Raw genomic sequence first — 16,457 nt, forward strand, 5'->3', positions numbered from 1 at the left:
ATGCACATTTATAAAAAATATATATATAAAAATTAGGTTGTTATTGTAAAACACCCACTGTACGTGGTAATTTGCGATAACCGACTTTAAAACGCTCTTGTCATTGTTAGGTTTTGGCGGAAATGAATTTCAGGACATAAAAAGATGGATCATGTTTGGATTGCGTCTTAGTCTCCATTGGTAAGGAAAATCCCTCAATCTGACAAAACTGAGAACATCAAGCGAGATTTCCCAGCCATCGTCAAACATTATAGAACTTCTAGACGTCATTACATTTCCATAAACACGTTCAACTATCGAAACTATCAGTTTTAATAAACCTCTAAGACAGAACTTAACAGATTACAATGTAACAGTCAAGCCACACAACTCCTTAAACGAGTCATTTGTGGGCGGTACCTTTGAGTTTAAACATTGACAAACATTTCACATCCTCAATACGCCAAGGATTATATTTTTTACACTCTCTACACCCATGGAACATGTCATGACAAAATAAACACACAAGCGAAAGTAATTTGATTGGTTCCAGGAAAATAGACCAATCACAGGCTGATACACTCATTTTGAACCAAGTACATTCTCGGTCCCATTGGCTGTCAGGCTCATCGCTATACAACTGACAGTCAAACAAAGGGCAGTAACTCTGGGAGATTAGATATAACAACTTGGATTTAGCTTGGGTTACACTGTCAGTGAAACTGAAGTTGTTAACCGTTCTGGGTCTGTTTTCCTTTACAATATTTCTAGGGACATTTTTAGGTTTCTCAACGTTAATGTACCTGTCATTTGGTCATATTTTCTCCTCACACAGTTTCATCGACTTTGAGTTATTTTGTTATTTTCGAAGAAAAAAAAATTGGGAAATATTTTCAATTGGAAGGCACGATATACACAATATACACACAACTGAATGGCACCTTTTAATACATTTTTAAGGATGTATCAATACTGGCTTCCTAAATAGTAAAATAATGGAATCTAAATTATCTTCAAAACGGGCGAGACGACAGCAAAAACAAAAACAGATAGTTATTATTTATATCCAAATAACTGATAATAATAAGGAAAACAAAACCAGGTGTTTCGGTACGTTAAGCGTCATTTGATTCATAAGCAGCACACGTTATAAAAACACACACACAAACACTGTTGGTTTAAGGAAACATGTATATTACTTTTTAGAAATACACAAGAGCTTCACAACAGAGAAATCGAAAGTCATAAATCTTGGTTGAAGGCTGCCCCTTTGCCATTAACAAAGTAAATTTAAATGTTGCAGACAGCTAGTAACGGCAAACCCCGGTCACTTAGGTCTACCAGCGTTTACACATTATATTTTAAAATTATTTTAAAAGCACAAATATAAAGTTAGATACAGCGTAGCGAAATAATGAATGAAATAGAGCATGGTTGATTCATAATTTCCTTTGACTTTAAAACCACCATATATACTAACGATTGCTGAAAACATCTAACTGGATTATCACATAACTACATAGAATTTTTTCCCTACAAGATCAAAGTTTTCAACGATCTCTCGAAATCCTATGTTGTATGTATATATGCCGGCTGATGCTATCTACACGGAAATCTAATTTTGGAAACAAATACTTAGGTTTTGACTCCGCTGCGAAAAAGAGTGAATTGCTATCTAGAAATGACATATTCACGATACGGAGCGGTGGCCTCGCTTTCCGTATAGCTTAGTGGGGAATCTGCCCATTGGTTAGCTATATCTTCAAATGGATTCCTAGCAACCAAGTGGCGCATGGTCATGACGTTAAGCCAGTTGCATAACACGAAGGATTACCGAGTTTGTTCAAGTGAATGACCTTGCCCTACTTTTTATGGCATAGGGGTAAAATGTGGAAAGATTTTAAACAACAGTTTTCCAAGAGCAGAGATGCGCTGGATAATGATATTTGGTCTGTAGTAAGCTGAGGTGTATGGCTACAAAGCATCTTAAAATGAAATACCTTGACCCACTTTCAATATCATAGGGGTCAAAGGTGTTAAACGGGCTCTTTGTTATACCTAGGAACCTCATATTTTTATTATGTCTTCTGCAATATATGCTATCAAAAGGGGTAACAGAAAACTTTACACAATAAACTCTTCAGAGAGTATCTACTTTTTTTCTATCGATATCCAAAAGAATTCTGAAAAAATACCCATCCACCCACATCAACCCTACAAAAAATGATAGATATGATAATAATAATAATAATAATAATAATAATAATAATAATAATAAAACACTCACTCTATGAGGTCACAAAAATTTAACCTCAGCGAAATCAAATTAAAAACAATATTGTTATAATGAGGTTGTTGAAATAATGTAACTTGGTGCGGTGCCATAAAAATATGTCCAAGGGATCAATTTTCAGTTCGTAGGCTCTGGGTGTAAAACCCGTGACCCTGAGGTGGTAACAAACATCCCAAAGAATTAACATATTGTCTTACGGGAAGGTAACACGTCCCAGCTGTAAGCTAACAATGTCGGAGGCCCTTTACCCCACCTCAACCCCTCCCACACCCTTCCTTCTCTCTCGTTTGACACCTATGAGCCCCAAAAGGAAAAATATTCGTGTACACCCTAATATTAGACGGAAATAAAGATAATAAAAAAAACGTGTACCTGGACTTTGATTGTTAGGCAATTGAGTGTAGAGGCACCTACAATTGTGTGATCTTGTTGAGTGTGCGATCGTGCAAGTAGACAAAGAAGTCTTGGTCCTTAATCTATTATCCTATTCTAAAATATGCAGTTTATCTGCCGTGTTAATGATCCGTGTTTGTGTCATTATTGCGAGGTGCCACACAGACAAGGTGCGTACAGGTAGGCGTTCGTTAGGTTTATTGTATACAAAGTATCATCTCGGACCAATTAGACCAGCAGGATCAAGCCCCGCGCGGGATGCAAAACGATACGGGTCTGTGCTGAAAGTCACGGGTCAATGCGTGAAGGGTCACATACCACAAAACAGGCTGGGGTACATGTACCTTTTCTCAGGCTTACCTGCTTCAATAGATATTTAACACGATTGTACTGTCTAGTATTGTACACGGAATGGCGGAAGGAGTTGAGGGAATACGTACTAGGACTTTCGACATCCAAACATGAGTGCGTAGGGTTACCACATATAGCTACTGTTTCAGAAGCGGACTGACATCTTGGTTCTCGCGATGCTGAAGTGGGTACGACGCCGGTAAGTTTCTGTAAACTTGTTTGTCGACATTTGTTGGAGACTTTACAAACATGTGTCACGAAGCCAACACATTATATCATATGGGGAAGGGTTGTCAGGAACGGAAATCCACAGATCTGGCTTGTAGTGAAAAATTAATAGGTAAAATGACGGTTTGTCTCTGGACGTGCAAGGGAGATTTCAAGTTGATCTCGCTATGTACTATTTTATTGTGAACTTTATGTAAATGATTGTTCGATCTGAAAAATCTTTTGTAAAAACAAGTGCATGATGGAAAAATACAGTAGACATATTGCTGATAAGTGTGAATAATGCTATATAACAGAACACAACGCCATTATTGTCCAGCTAATAGGCTAAACATTTCCTAAGCACATTGTACTTAATACCATTACAGCCTTAACAGTATAAACAGCAGATATACTACAGTGTGAATATCATCAATATTACATTTCTTACAAATCCATCTGTCACTGATATTATATTTGCTGACAAATGTTTGCTAAAATTTTGTAAAGGATTTCCATAAAAACCCTGTTTGTTAACTTCCATATATATATTAAGTTTGTATTTTGAAAAACAAAAAAAAAAACAAAAAAATAACATGTATCCCTGGTTGAAGCTTTCAGCTGAAGAGTCCCAGTTCAAATTTTGGAGTATTCTATTATTTGATAACTTGTTGGGGAAAATATGGATTTCTTTGTCATCATTTATTTATATAATCATACGCAACTGACAGGTATATCTTGTTCTCAATCACTGTACATATAGCTTTTGTAATGGAGTAATGGATCGATACATGCAAAACAAGTATTGATCTCTTTTATAAAAGAGTTCCAGGCAGTATCAAACAGATAAACGTAGATGAGATGAGTCTTAATTGATGTAGTAAGCTTGAGTGTTTTGAGATACATGAAGGAATAAAAACACACCCCAATATATACATGTATATTTAAGGCGTTAAATAGATATTGGTACCTATCTAAAGGGAGATAATTATACATAAATGTGTAGTGGAACTGGACAGGGTCGATCATCGATGACCAGTTAGCTACAAATGTAACCCAAGGTGGGAATCGGGTAAAAAGATCAGTGGAAGTTCAAAGTGGTTGGTTACTGACACGTTCAAGTCATTTTTCACCCGTGAAACCAGTGTTCATAAGAATGTGAAAATGTCATAGGGTGGTTGTATTCATCATCGTCTTGTCCATCTGGTGTGGGAACATAAGGTCTCCAGTATGAACTAAAGTATCGCCTACTCTGAGTTTCCACAGGTTCTGTTAGGTTGTTGTCTGTAGTCTGACATAGTCACTCTGATTACAGGAGAGGAGAATGGGGTTCAGAGTTAAAACTCACACTAAGTCTTTGATCTTCATGTTTATTTTGCTGAACTGGTTAAATTCTTTTCAGTTATTGTAAGTTTAGTTTAGTATAGTATAATATTGTTTAGTTGTATCGATGGTTATCATACAGCTGGAAAGTATGCCCTCAAATGATAACTTTATGTTGTCCATGTAGCTACACATATGATATATATGTTGTTTTTGTTTACATTGTTATATTCTAGTCTACCCAGTTGTATAAATAGGAATTAGAATTCTAGGAAGTATACGTTTGATATTCCAGTCTACCCAGTTGTATAAATAGGAATTGTAATACTAGGAAGTATACCTTTGATATTCTAGTCTACCCAGTTGTATAAATAGGAATTAGAATTCTAGGAAGTATACCTTTGATATTCTAGTCTACCCAGTTGTATAAATAGGAATTAAGATTCTAGGAAGTATACCTTTGAATGTCGTTGGTCAGCTTCCTTATGGACATTATCTACATTGTACAAATTGTCAGTTTTAACAGATGCGATGTACAAGATGGACCTCTATAGAACTTATTGTTTTTGGTGAACTGTTAAATCTGATACTTTTTATTTTAAGGATGAATACTATAGAAAACAGTTCATATGGAGATGTTTACAACATTGGACGACTAGGATTGTTTACAGTTCTGTTTTGCAGTTCTTTTATAGGTCAAGGTTACAAGAACTCCTGTTTTGCATCGCTGAATCTTTTCAGCTCCGATGGAGTTGTATTTCCAGTTCACTGACTGTGAGATGAGAATTCTTAGCATTGTAGTGTAACCATAACTGTATGTACCATAGTAAAACTGTCATTTGTGCACAAACTAGATCCTGAAATTATGTATCCTGGTTTTAAGGGGCATGTAGGTTTAGAATGTGTTCACAACAAGGGCATTATTGAGGGCTTGGCGGGGCCAATAATGGTCTCCTTCCCTATTGAAATTTTTTGATATTTAAACTAAATTCCCAAAATTTACAAATTTACTGCTAAATTTTTTCTTTAACTGAGGCAAAAATGATCTATTCAAAACTGATGAAAAACCCAGACAACTCAAACGAAGGTAGGTTTAGTATCACCTTGGTTTTCCTAATACTTTTCAAATCTTCTAACCACTTCAATCACCACAACCTTCACTATAGGGTCACTTTAAATTCATGATGAATTGTTCAAGCTATCAAACAATCGATTGTTTATTATTGGTTTAAAAAAAAAAATGGAAAAAATATACAAATTCAGCAACATCCACGTCAGTGCTCTCACAGTAATCTAAAAGTAGGGAGATGTACTTAATTTAATTACCCTTCTGTATTAATTTGATAGGGTACTCTGATGATTGAAAACAATAAAAAGTAGATGAGAAATGATGTAAAACTGAGCAGTTGATGTCAGAATTGAAAAGTTGAACGATATTCAAGATATTCAAGCATGTTTTTTCTCATATAAAATGCACAGAATAAATATATTTTGTATATACCTGGTATTTATATACATTTAGTAGGATAGCAAGCTCTGGTTTTTTTTTTAGTTAGAAATGCCAACAATTAGTAATACAGCTGTACTTCATAGTTTAAAATATATGAATGTTCATTTTATCTGCAAATATTTTGGACTGGTTCAAACAGCTGAGAAATTTAAATTAAAATCTGGTTGAGACACAATTACATTAGGTAATGCTTATCCCTTGTTAACATAATGACAGAAAGTCAGGTGAGTCTTTACCTGTGCCTACCTAACTTGTTTACATACCTTTAGACTTCATATTTTAATGAGTGTTACACCACACAATTACCCACAAAACACTGACTCATTTTCTAAATATCTTTCTTTGATAAACTGGTTGTACAAGTTGCTATTTAAAGAAATAGATTTTCCATTCTAACTGGGGTGTTAGGATACAAAACTGTTTATATTTATGCTGTTACAAAAATATGAAGCCAATTAAAAGAAAATTTATATTTCTTTTTCTACCCAGAACGTGTTCCTAGTCCGGAAGTTTCAAATTTCTACATAATATATGTGGCGACACACTTTTGATAAAATCATTCCACAACAATAGATCTGGGGTGCTGTGTGTAGTTGTGTTAACACTTAGTGTATATACAACCTTATGAATAAACAGACTTATATCAGGGATTTGGGAAATCCAACACAGAGGAAGGAAAAACCATGATCAACATATTTTATCGTTAATTAGTACTGGTATGTTAATTAATAATGACAAATAGAAGTTTTGTAATTATTTCAGTCTTTAATCTGTTACTCTAAAAAGGCTAAATCTGATTGGTCATTACTTTATCATTATGTGTAATATGACAAATCAATGAAAAATATTCTGCCTCTGCTGGGAATTAAAATAGTGACCTCTATATATAAGGCTTTCCCTCTGAAGACAAACATCCTACACCCCATTCTTACGGAAAATTGAGTATTGTCCAGTAGAATGATTTCCCATGTTTTACTGGCCATCTATTATGTGCTTATGAAGTTCAGGGTGTGTTGTAAATATAGTATGTGGTCTTATTGAAATTCAAAGAAGCAACAATTAGCACAATAAAGTCTTAGCACAATACTTTCAGCGCGAAAAAAACACTATTGTTTTGCAAATTACTGAAAATTTACTACAATATAACATGTTTTCAACCTAAATACCCTTGTCCATTTGTTTTAGATGATAATTTTTCAAAAAATCAGGATCTTGTAATGAAATTTGAAGAATTCATTTGGAACTTGCAATATCTGCTTGTCATTTATATCCTAAAATTCATTCCAATTAAAGTTCTGATTGGCCTGTAATCAAAATTTTATTTAATTAGCGTTGCCCTATAGTGATGAAAGATCATTAGTAAACAATTTGTTGACATTAGTAAATAATCTGTTGACATTAGTAAACAATTTGTTGACATTAGTAAACAATTGGTTGACATTAGTAAACAATTGGTTGACATTAGTAAACAATTGGTTGACATTAGTAAACAATTTGTTGACATTAGTAAACAATTGGTTGACATTAGTAAACAATTTGTTGACATTAGTAAACAATTGGTTGACATTAGTAAACAATTTGTTGTTAGATTCCAATTTCTTATGTCATCGCTTCAATTTAGTCACAACAATATTTTCCAATAGTTACTGGTAAGTATGTAATTGGAATATTTTAATATATGAATGGTCAAGGTTTATGTGACCAGCTGATTTTGGGTGGTAGGTGGTGCAGTTGTAACACATTCGCCTTTCACCTAGCCGTCTGGGGTTCGATTCCTGGAAAGGATGTGAAAAGGTCTGGACTCACCTGCCCAATTAGTTGGTTACTTCGGTTTCCTCCTACAGTAGGAGTCCTTCCACGCTTCCATTTGGGCCAACAATAGCAATAAATATAAGTTGGGTAAACTTGCTTTGTAATTGTTATAAAATAAATAAGTTTATCTTTATTAGCCCACCATTTAATAGTTATTCAAATCGCCCTGCGTCCGTGGTCCGTGGTCCGTCCGTCGGTAAACAATTCTTGTTACCGCTATTTCTGGAAAAGTACTGGATGGATCTTTCTCAATTTTCACATGCAGGTTCCCCTTGGTCCCTAGTTGTGCATTGTACCTTTTTTGAACTGATTCGCATTCAAGATGGCCGACAGGTGGCCATCTTGGATTTTGGAAGTAAAAGTTTGTTACCGCTATTTCTGGAAAAGTACTGGATGGATATTTCTCAAATTTCATATGCCGTTTCCCCTTGTTATTATATTGTGGTGATTTTGTGATGTAATAAGAGTTGTCTCTCTTTGTTTGTAATTATATTTGTATCCAGCCCTATACAGTGAACAGATTGTATGTTATTTTTGTTTTGTTTTATAACTGAAGTAATTTTTGTGAAGTATAAAGTATTATTAACAACCTGACCAATAAATTGACATAAAACATACAAACATGTCTGGATGAAATCAATTGCTGAATAGATTATCTGTCTGTCTATCTTACAGTGTGCTGTGGTTACTTCTATATCAGTGTAGCAGATTTAATGATAGGACATCACTGTAGATGAAATTACAAAAAAAAAAAAAAAACCAACCCGACAAATAAGAGCTGAAGCATACAGTTAGCCAGCCAGACAATGTTACACTATAATTCAACCCATCAGAACTGTGGTAGACAGATCATCATAAAAAAAAATTACTGAACAGGAAGGATTATACCCGGGTTTTGTTGTTACATTCAAAGGGATTTGTAGTAAATATTTATGTGAATATTTGAGTATAGATAATGTTCGGATCAGTGAACTCCCATGGAGAATGATAGAGATAATGAGACACTTCTTTGAGATTAAGGTTAGGGTTTTAGTGATCTTCCTGGGAATGACACAGAAACTAGAGCTGTATTGTAGATGTATATAGTGTGTACCACAACACAGCTAGAGTAAAATACATCAGGTCTTAACTTTGAAAAGATTTCTTTTGTTACCTGTGTATTTACAGGGAAAGAATATAGCTTCATACTGTGGCATCTATATGACTAGTACCATGATTTTCCACTAATAAACTCCGGGCATACTAGTAAACATTGTCACGTAGTAGCTAGGGTGGGCTTATTATCAGGCATGGGCTTATAGTCAGATCATTACGGTATAGCTGATACATGCTGTTCAAGTGGATTACAAGTAAAACTAGGGGTCAAGTGATGTGTATAGGTGGGCATTTCAGAGACACTCAGCTACAAATGATGTTTGAATGTTTTCACAAATTACACCAGGTATACAGCTATGAGTCCTAAAGAAGTTTGTCCATACCTGTAGCGTGGAGTTTTACCTGTAATTATGTGCAAGCTCTCGCAGAAAATGATCTAACCCCACCTGAGGAGGGATTAGCCAAGGGTGATTAGCTGGTATTAATGTGATAATCTTTATGGCGCATTTGGTAGGAATTTCCTAAGCAGGATTAACAGATCAGTATTTCATCCAAAAAGTCAATTTGGTTAATGCTCAGCTGTTGTATTAGAATTTGGAACCACAAATAATTGTTTCAGTCTGTAATCTTCAATCTCAACATCTAAATTTGCCCAGCAACTGAATGAAAATTAATGATAAAGAATGGAAAGCCTGAGACTAAGTATGTGTTACGCAACTAAAAGTGGCCGGGTAACCAAGTCGTGTATAAAAATTGTTTATGATAAAGAATGATGTATTTTTCTTATCAATTGTTTTTTTTTGTATTTGAAATAGTTTGATATGCAAGTAACTACCAGTTCTGGATTTTTTTTTTAATATGTTTATTGTTTGAATTGGATATGACGCAACACAAATCTTGAATTTTAGGTAAAAGATGATAGAAACATTATGGCAGAATTATACTTAAGAACATTTCAAAAACCAATATGATAGTGTATTCTGTCCAGAAATGAATGCACAATCATCACGCATCTAAGGTTGTGATATAACAAGTGTGTTTGCGGACGTTCACTATTACAAATGTAACAGAGGTCATTATTTATTTCACGGTCTCCGCTTGGAATCGAACCCGGGACCTCTGGCTTACTAGTCCGACGCTCAACCAATCAAGCTAGAGTTCTCCCTAGCTGAGTGGTATATTGTGGCTAGTATTTTACCAGAGTTACATACTCCCCCTCCAGGAAATAACTTACCAGGGATGAGGCTATAAGAGATGAACATTACATATATGTTCAGCATTGAGTGTCGTATCAGGAAATGGTCCGGGGGAATAGGTGTGCAGGGTATCTACAAGTGACGTGCATGCTAACACCCTCACCCGTTCACTCTTTCAGCCAATCAGAACACATCTTTCCACATTCCTTACATACCAACGGAACCGGCAAGTGCAGGACTGGTCAACCCTGACCACTACTCACTAAATGTATGCAGTCTATGCATGGATATATATATATATATAGATACAGATATATATTGTATAGGCATCATACTAATATATAGATATATATATATATGCACTGGGCTACACAAAAATTTGACCTCACTATATGCTATTACTGCAATGGCGGCAGTGCACATTATAAAAGTCCAGTTATGTTGATTAAACGCCATAGCTTGTAAGTACGCAATTAAACTTAAATCTGAGTCCAGTCATTAATTAACACACAGTAAACAATAGCACATTATCCTTATCCATCTGGTAGGACATTTGTGGGAATTTGTGAAATTTTCTCTTGGCACCAAAGCGTAATTTTGTTTGTTTGAATCATGAGGTATTAACAAACTTTTTACCACAGCTAATGGTCAATGAAAAACTTTTGATACGTCGAAAAAAATCGTTTTTTTCATAAAGGGGTTAGTTAGTTGTGTTACAGAGGGATAAAATTTGGAACTAAGCAAAAAATTTGATACATTAAGAAATTTGAATCATCAAAGTTCAATTCAGAGAAATTTGACTATTAGGATAAGATTATGTTATGCCCAAGTCAAGTCTGTCAAATGACCCTAAAAATGTTGATAAGATTGTCAATTTTACTATGATGGCAAGTTGCCTCGAACAAAGGCCCACATTACTTCAATTTTTAAGGTTATTAAAATGTTTGGTTTCAAGCCAATGATATCAATATAGAATTAATACAGTCATAACTTAGAAAACATGTGTATATAGTTATCTTATTGTAATAAAGAAGATATTTATTTAATCAGTTGTGTACATATAAAGTGATGCAGTCCATCCAAAATTTCATTCTAAGGATGGTTAACCCATATTGTGTGATGTAACTCTTCATCAATACAATTTTAAATGTTCAATATTCATGAAAAAATATTCCTCAGGTGAAAACTTTATGTAGTAGAAGCATACAACCTCACATGTACTAGATGTATACCACCTCACATGTAGTAGATGTATACCAACTCACACGTAGTAGATGTATACCACCTCACACGTAGTAGATGTATACCACCTCACACGTAGTAGATGTATACTACCTCACACGGAATAGATGTATACCACCTCACACGTAGTAGATGTATACCACCTCACACATAGTAGATGTATACCACCTCACATATAGTAGATGTATACCACCTCACACATAGTAGATGTATACCACCTCACACGTAGTAGATGTATGCCAACTCACACGTAGTAGATGTACACCACCTCACATGTATACCACCTCACACATAGTAGATGTATACCACCTCACATGTATACCACCTCACACATAGTAGATGTATACCACCTCACACATAATAGATGTATACCACCTCACATGTATACCACCTCACACATAGTAGAAGCATACTACCTCACATGTAGTAGATGTATACCAACTCACATGTAGTAGATGTATACCACCTCACACATAGTAGATGTATACCACATCACATTAAGTAGATGTATACCACATCACATGTAGTAGAAGCATACTACCTCACACATAGTAGATGTATACCACCTCACACATAGTAGATGTATACCACCTCACATGAAGTAGATGTATACCACCTCACATGTAGTAGAAGCATACTACCTCACACATAGTAGATGTATACCACCTCACACGTAATAGATGTATACCACTTCACATGTAGTAGATGTGTACTACCTCACATGAAGTAGATATATACCACCTCACACATAGTAGATGTATACCACCTCACACATAGTAGATGTATACCACCTCACATGTAGTAGATGTATACCACCTCACATGTAGTAGATGTATACCACCTCAGTAGATGTATACCAACTCACACATAGAAGATGTATACCACCTCACATGTAGTAGATATATACCACCTCACACGTAGTAGATGTATACCACCTCACACATAGTAGATGTATACCACCTCACACGTAGATGTATACCACCTCACATGAAGTAGATGTATACCACCTCCCACATAGTAGATGTATACCGCCTCTCATGTAGTAGATGTATACCACCTCACACATAGTAGATGTATACCACCTCACATGTAGTAGATGTATACTACCTCACACGTAGTAGCTGTATACCACCTCACATGTATACCACATCCCACATAGTAGATGTATACTACCTCACACGTAGTAGATGTATACCGTCTCACACGTAGTAGATGTATACCAACTCACATGTAGTAGATGTATACCACCTCACACATAGTAGATGTATACCACCTCAGTAGATGTATACCACCTCAGTAGATGTATACCACCTCACACGTAGTAGATGTATACCACCTCACACGTAATAGATGGATACTACCTCATTGAACAACATGCAAAAGCCCTACCATATGTCGTATTAAGATTTTATGGTATGTTTGCAAACAAGAGATATTTTTAGAGGGATGAAATCTCTTTTGTAGCATAAACAGGCGTGGATGCTTGTCTACGTCTTAGTTAGGTGTCAAGTACTACTTTAAAGTGCTTTCCTCTGAAGAGGTGTAATGATAGAATAGCAATAATGATGAAATCAATATCTCTATAATTGCCGGAATGAACTGCAGCAGCTCTGACATTTGATGGAACGCTATAGCCAATTCCTCATGTGGGACAATCATGTGCTTGACGAAGGGAAAGAGACTCTGATATTTGTGTGTTGAATAGTTGATCTTGGAACAGCAATGCTCATCATACAAGCTTGTCTTAACTGCAAAACTATGTTACCAACTTTTGAGTAAGAGAAGATATCCCGTGTCTGTCAGTGGAATTAATTTCTGTGAACTTTTGTTTTCGGAGATACAGAATTGATGCTCATGAATTTCGGTGTTTTCAGCTACATGCAGTTTAACTGGTATCTGTATGACTGTATGTGTTGAGATACAGAAATTAAAATACATTGGAGAATTTAACTTCAGTGACAGATTCGGAGAGGTAGGTACAGCTGTAGAGTCTTATATGATTCATGTAGTAGATAAGAGAAATGACATCTTTACCTTTTGTTATCAAGTGAATTAACGTAGATCATCAAGTCATCATGTATTGTAGTAGAAACAGACGTCACATCTTTATGTAATACATGTCATAGGTAAGCATATGTAAGAATGAATGTGATTACCTAACAGGAATATTCATAGCAAGTCCAGCATGAAAGGTCATTCTTGTAAGACAGTGCTATAAGTAGTGTTTCTGGTTCTATGAAAATGATTCCAAATATCTTTGATGTCGAAGTTGTTTTGGAACATAATTTACAGAATGTAACTCTGCCTGTCATACAATGGATTGAGGTCTGATGTACGACAAACAAGTTGTTTCTAATCATCTGAATCATTACGAGTACTTGTAAATACGTAGGCTTTCTCTGCAAGATTGATCCTATGTTCCCCAATCAATATGTCCTTATAAGGTAGAACTGACACATTTCTCGCCTTAATTAGGATGGCTAACCAGTCCCAACAATCCTTCATTCCGGTGTTCAGGGTATTGGTTTCCAGACAGACTAACCTCCTGTCCGAAACTATATTTCCGGTATTTAATGGACAGTTTCCTGTTCGTAGACTGATGCCTACTCCATAAAAGCTCTGTGTGGCACACTTATTTTCTTTATATGGGGCTGTCCATAGGAGGCTTGGTTACCAATCTATTACTGAATATATCAGATATTCCAATTTGTTTACTTTCCCCTTTCTAATTAAGATAATAAACTTCTTTTTCAACTGTCAAATTTTTTTAAGTGAAATTTTTTTTGTTCAAAAATATATAGTTTAGAGGAAATTTTCATGTTTAAATGTTGCAGGGATTTAATCAAACATTGGGATAGATTATTGCTATTGTTAAAGTGTTTTTATTGAATACTTTTCTAATTAAATCTAAAGTGTAAGAATTCAAATTGCTCTAGATGAAATAAACATGTACATTATTTTTTTGCTTTCATATTTTAGATGGGAAAATAGGAAATAGACAATGATTAAGCTACCAGGCATGTACAACTGAATAAATCAGAGTCATTCAGCAAAACGATTAATTTTCCCAAGGGATCTATTTTTGTTGAGTTTTTTTGGTTCTTTTAATCAACAAATTCATATGTCCTTAAACTGCTGAAATGAGTTAAAGTTAATTTTCTGAGTGATTTACATAATTAAATGTCCATGAAATAGTTTTTTCATGAGAAAAACTTCGAAATTGATCCCTCAAAAGTATATGACTTTACCGTGATATATAGTTAGATGGATTAGAAACATATCATCATTACATGTGTAGTTGAGTAGTCGGCATCCTGTCTGTATAGTGCACGGTATCAGATTTTTATTCAAATAAAAAAAAAGTGAAACTTCCTTATTTCTGAAATTTTTATGGGGAATAACTTTCAAATTCTGAAAACCACCTCGGAAAAAAAGTTATTGTCATGTAAGAAGAGCTAAGAGTTATCAAGTGTCTTAAATCAGTTCAAATGCGGATACCATTACATATTTTAAAAAGGTGATGAAATTTACATTAGATCTGCTAATGTGACAGTCTAAGCTGTCGTGCATGTTATGGATTCTATAGGAACAGTGAAGCTAGAACCATTTTATGGTCAGCTGATCATGGCTGATGATCTATTTGATGAATCTGCTATCTGATTGTGACATCAAGGCTGTAAGAGAAATTCACTTAGCCGGCCTGTGAACCGTTCTGCTATTGTTTACTACTGACCCAATGTTTGTACTGACCAATCTGATATAGCATTGTTTACTACTGACCCAATGTTTATACTGACCAATCTAATATCTATGGTTGACAAATGTTTATTCGAGCCACGCATCTCCTCCACAGATCCAAGCTAGTCAGAGATGAACTTTTAATGGGGAAATGAATATTGATACAATCTTTCAAACCAGCCAGGAAACCTTTCAGGTGATGAAGTAGTAGTCCATGTATGGATGTTTGTTAACATATAACGTACTTTTTTTGGTGGTGGGGGGGGGGGGGGATTTTCCACTAGTTTTTTTTTTGGATGTTTCCAATTGGAATAAAAAAATTTGTAAATTTCAGAAACAGGGGACCATGAGATGTATAATACACATGTGTAGTGGGTTGGTACTGACGAGTGATACACAGATAAGATGTATTTACTCAGTTAATTTATTAGCATTAAGATACTGTGTACTAGCAGATCTAGAATGTTGATTGTTAAGGCTGTGTAACTGAATCATACTAATACAAACAAGTTAGTACTGTCCATCCAGGGGTTTGTACATTAGTAATGGTCAGTTGAGATGGACATGATAGGTATGTTGGTCAGTGCCTACCTCCAATACCCTCAGTTTGACCCCAGGCCTTGACCTTGACCTTTCTGTAATTGAACCTCTCTCTGTCATCAGCTTGAAAAGAACTAATTTGGGTTAATGTATTGCTCACCTTTAAATGAAATGTAAATATGTTTAGGGTCAAACTAAGATGTCTAATGGTATATTCTGTATTACACTGATGTGTAGTTGTGTGGGGTGTGACACAGATATCACCTGTAGTTGTGTGGGGTGTGACACAGATATCATCTGTAGTTGTGTGGGGTGTGACACAGATATCACCTGTAGTTGTGTGGGGTGTGACACAGATATCACCTGTAGTTGTGTGTGGGGTGTGACAGATATCACCTGTAGTTGTGTGGGGTGTGACACAGATATCATCTGTAGTTGTGTGGGGTGTGACACAGATATCACCTGTAGTTGTGTGAGGTGTAACACAGATATCATATGTAGTTGTGTGGGGTGTGACACAGATATCACCTGTAGTTGTGTGGGGTGTGACACAGATATCATCTGTAGTTGTGTGGGGTGTGACACAGATATCACCTGTAGTTGTGTGGGGTGTGACACAGATATCACCTGTAGTTGTGTGAGGTGTGACACAGATAGCATCTGTAGTTGTGTGGGTGTGACATAGATATCATCTGTAGTTTTGTGTGATGTGACACAGATATCATCTGTAGTTGTGTGGGGTGTGACACAGATATCACCTGTAGTTGTGTGGGGTGTG

This window comes from Ylistrum balloti, unplaced genomic scaffold, assembly GCF_031769215.1.
Source record: "Ylistrum balloti isolate Yb309-2 unplaced genomic scaffold, AGI_CSIRO_Ybal_v1 Utg371124, whole genome shotgun sequence".
In the NCBI taxonomy this organism is placed as follows: Eukaryota; Metazoa; Mollusca; class Bivalvia; order Pectinida; family Pectinidae; genus Ylistrum; species Ylistrum balloti.